Source organism: Penaeus monodon, chromosome 37 (assembly GCF_015228065.2).
Source record: "Penaeus monodon isolate SGIC_2016 chromosome 37, NSTDA_Pmon_1, whole genome shotgun sequence".
NCBI classification, from domain to species: domain Eukaryota; kingdom Metazoa; phylum Arthropoda; class Malacostraca; order Decapoda; family Penaeidae; genus Penaeus; species Penaeus monodon.
In genome coordinates, this window is record NC_051422.1 from 12,800,715 (window position 1) to 12,805,714 (window position 5,000).

Sequence of the window (5,000 nt, forward strand, 5' to 3'; positions counted from 1 at the left end):
AATCTAGTTATACCAATACATTGTTCCAACACCACCCAAGACACTTGTACACGTGGTTTTCACCAAGACCAAAAGAACACGCAACCAAATGACTACTTGTCTGAACCAAAGATAGGAAAGTTGCATAAAAAATGCCAAGACAAGACCTGGTGCCCGACTACAACAGTGACCCCACCTACTAACTTCGACTTTCCAATAAGAACTCTAAAAGATGGAGCGTCCACATCCACCTCTAAAGCTCGCTACAAAACTCTTGATAAAAATTACCGATTGCAGTGTCAAACAATTTGAAATACTCAATCAAGGTGCGATGATAACACCAAATGAAGTTGTGGGAAGAAGGAAAAATAACTCATGCTGAGACGCTGCTTAAGAACTATCGGCCAAAAAGAAAGACAAGATTCCCCCGGATACTGAAAAAACACTAGTGAAATTGAAACAAAAAGATGCCTAAAATCATAGGGTATCAATAAGCCAGTTGAAGAAGTAATGTTACAAAACAACAACAAAAATTCAAGATTTTGCGACAAGATAAGGCAAATATTTAAATGAACATTGCCATGAGATTGAAAACTGTTTCTATCAATACAGACACTACAGAACTCTCACCAATGAGCGAAACATCACACGAAAATTTAAACCTACAATGGACACTATCAAAACTGAAGATGGAACTGTTTAATGTGATGGAAAAGAGTCAAAGGGATGTAGATGGAATCAATATTGTTCCAACCTATACAAAAAGAAATAAATATCTAAACAACAACATTAATTAGACTCATGACAGCGAAGATGAACCAGCGCACTGCCTAGACGAAGTTTATCAAAGCCATAAAGAATTTAAGAATAACAGAGCCCGGATTAGATGAACTAACAGCAGAACTAATCAAGAATGGCTGGCGAAGTGTTGAATACTTTTCTAACACACTTGTACCAAAATATGGAATAAAAGAAGATGGCCAGAAGACTGGTAAAAATCAGTCTTTACTCTCCATACCTAAAAAAGGTACGCGTCTGCCAATGCAACAATACAGAACAATTGCTTCATAAGTCCCGCATTAAAATTTTGTTGAAAATTATTGCTGAAAGAATGAAGTTGAAGTTAGAAGAAGAAATTGCAGACGAACAGCAGGTTTTCGCCCTGGAAAAGGGTACAGAAACACATATTCTAATCTAAATTGCTCATAAGACGAAAAACAGAGAAATCAAAAGACCTATCCTGTGTTTCAATCGATTACTTGAAAGCTTTTGATACTGTTTTGGGATCACGATCTCCTCTGGAAGGCATGACGATATGAGTTTCCAAAACCATCATCCAACTTAATAAAAGCCATGTATGATGACCAACACAAGCAACTGTAAGAACCACCTATGGGTTAACAGAATGGTTCGAAGTCAAACATTGATTGCGCAGGGTTGCTCTGTCTCCGCACCTCTTTAAATATCTTCTGAAAAAAAAAAACATTATTGAAGGTGCTCTAGAGATTTTGAAGGAAACTGTAATGTTGGAGGAGACAAAATAATCAATCTAGTACGCCGATGATATAGTTTTGGAATTGCCACAGTATCACTGAACTAAACTATTAGTAAAGTTATAGAATCAAGGAAAAGGCTGCCTTGTTCCATAAATGCAAGAAACTAAGATCATGAAGATTTCAAAGATACCGGCAATGAACATGATTGAAACATTTTGCATAATGGACGGATTGTGGAAAGTGAAGAGTCATTTATCTTGGAGCTGTTTTAACTATCATAATGATGATTCAACCGGAGATAAAAAGAAGAATTGCCAGTGCATAAAAAAACGCCACAACTTGCTCTCAATAACATCTGGAACGACCGAAGCATTTACCTTACGGTTCCGCTTGTTATTGAACTCATTAGTTTCCCAATTGCATCAGATGGGTTTTCTGAGTGTTGGGTGCTGAAGTAGATAGACAAGAAAATGATCAATAGTTTTGAATGTGGTGTTACAGACGCGTACTTTGCATATTAAGCTGGAGCAAGAAGAAGACGAATGATGAAGTGCTAAGAAAAATATTGTAAAGACCGCTGTTGGACATCTTGACGGAGGAAATTAAAGTTTATTTGGTCATGTGATGAGAAGTAAAAGATTTAAAGACTTGCTAGACAGGGATGGTGATAGGAAACATAGGAAGAGGCAAACCAAAGACAAGACATGAGCGACAACTCAAGATGTTTGCGGGCTGTACGATGGTACAAGTGGAAGAAAAGCGTAAGAATCAGTTGAGTGGCGAAGGAATGGTGGAGAAGGTTCCACGTCTGCTCAAACATGAGCATACCGTTACTGATGATGATTCTAATATAGATATATATATTATATATATATATATAAATATATATCTATATATAATAATATATACTACCATTACATACATATAATTATATATATATATATTATAATATATATAGTATATATAGATATATATTATATATATATATATAGATATATATATGTCTATGTATATGTATATACATGTGTTGCTTTGTGTGCAGTGGTAAGCGGGGGGGGGGGGGGGGACAGTCCGGTCGTCTCGCATTCTTGCTGACACTGCAGTTTTCAAATCCCCTCGCCAGTGGATGGCAACCCCGGCCCGTCCTTGCACACAGGGTCATTTTAAAGCAAAAGGAAACAGACAGTATGTCACACCAGAATAATCCATTGTAACAAAGGGATATTAAAAATATATTATCATTAATTAATCATTATTTATTATGTACACCACAGCACCCACAACCTATAAAATTAAATAATCAAATAATATATATAATATATATATATATATATATATATTTATACTATGATATTTATATATATATATATATATACTAATATATATAGGCTGTGTATGTGTGTGTGTAATATATCATACATATCCTACGTATATATTATTATATATATATATATTAATATTATATATATGATGTGATGTGTGTGTGTGTGTGTGTGTGTGTGTGTGTGTGTGTGTGTGTGTGTGTGTGTGTGTGTGTGTCGTGTGGTGTGGTGTGTATGTGTGTTGTGTGTGTGTTGAGTGTGTGTGTGTGTGTGTGGTGTGTGTGTGTGTGGTGTGTGTTGTGTGTGTGTGTGTGTGAGTGTGTGTGTTTGTGTGTGTATATGTATTATGTATATGTATAATATATATATAAGAAGGGTTGGTCAGATACTACTATATGCGTGTATATGTATATATAGCGACTTCCCTGATTTGAAGTAAAGTAACTATCCCTGTTGGCCCGAATTCCTGTAAAAGGTAGCCCTTTAACAGGGATTTTAGGAAAATGGAGAAGAGTGAAATTCTTGAAAATATGAAGGTCCAAATCATGATGGACATGGAACTGCATGCCCCAAAAAGAGGGATGTGTGCGAACAAAACCGGATCGTGCTTTTGACTTTTACCTCAGTAAATTCCAGAATATGTCACAGTTGGATATAAATGTGTCCAGTGCGACCTTATATTCAAAAACCTATGCGCTGTAATAGATACCAAAAATAAGGGAACACCTCATTACATTCAATGATAAAGATACTAGTAAATTTTCTTTTTGGTAATTTTGCTCATGACACTACTGAATGTACTGAGAACACTAAAGTGTGCTAATTGTGGAGGCCCCCCATCAATCTGGCTCTCCCGAGTGCACATGAGAGGAAATGCTGTTAGTTACCATAAAGCCAAGAGAAAGTTGAAAGTTTGACTAGCAACCCAATCCCTGCCTACGCTTCAGCAGCAGCTAACAACACTCCCTGTCAAACAGTATCAGTCGCATATATACTATAAACTATATATATATATATATATTATATATATATATATATATATATATATATATTACATATATATACATATATGCAAATATATACATGTGTGCATGTGTAAATGTATAATACATATATATATATATATATATATATATATATATATATATATATATATATATATATATATGTTTATATGTATATATGCTGACTGATACTGTTTGCACAGGGAGTGTTGTTAGCTGCTGCTGAAGCGTAGGCAGTATTGGGTTTGCTAGTCAAACTTTCAACTTTCCTCTTGGCTTTATGGTAACTAACAGCATGCCCTCTCATGTGCACTCGGCAGAGCCAGATTGATGGGGGCCTCCAAAATTAGCACACTTGAGTTTTTCTCAGTACATTCAGTAGTGTCATGAGCACATTTACCAAAAAAAAATTTCTAGTATCTTTATCATTCCCAATGTAATGAGGTGTTCCCTTATTTTTGGTATCTATTCAGCGCATAGGTTTTAAATAAAAGGTCGCACTTGGACACATTCATATCCAACTGTGACATATTCTGGTTTTTTTACTTGAGGTAAAAGTCAAAAAGCACGATCCGGTTTTTGTTCGCACACATCCGTCTTTTTGGGTCATGCAGTTCATGTCCATCATGATTTGGACCTTCATATTTTCAAGAATTTCACTCTTCTCCATTGTCCTAAAATCCCTGTTAAAGACTACTCTTTTACAGGAATTCGGGCCAACAGGGATAGTTACTTTTACTTTCAAATCATGAATGTGCGTCAGTTTAATTTAGTCTTTAAACCTGGAGTTGAATTGTACTTTTACAAAGGGCTACCATCTCGCACTTTACGGACAAATCAAAATCGCCGTCCACTTGACCCCCAAAAGACCTTTTTGATGATGAAGGGGTTGACGTTAAAAATCGACTGATTTTCATTCACGCTTTTGGCAGCCCAATACCTTGCATTCTTTAAAGGGGATTGAAAAACTCGTCGTTCACGTTTGTCACAGTGGGATTCCGTTGTTCAAAGTCGCGTTAGTCTTAGGAGTGTCATGGTCGCCCCTCTCCTTGAGAAGGAAAGGGGGTACTGAGGAGTCGATCATCCCTGGGTTTTCGGACCAAGTCCGAACCCTGGGCCCATGCCCCACTATTCTAAAGGGGACCAAATAACACTTAACAATTGATAATCAACCTAACAGCAATAGGTAAGAGAGAGTA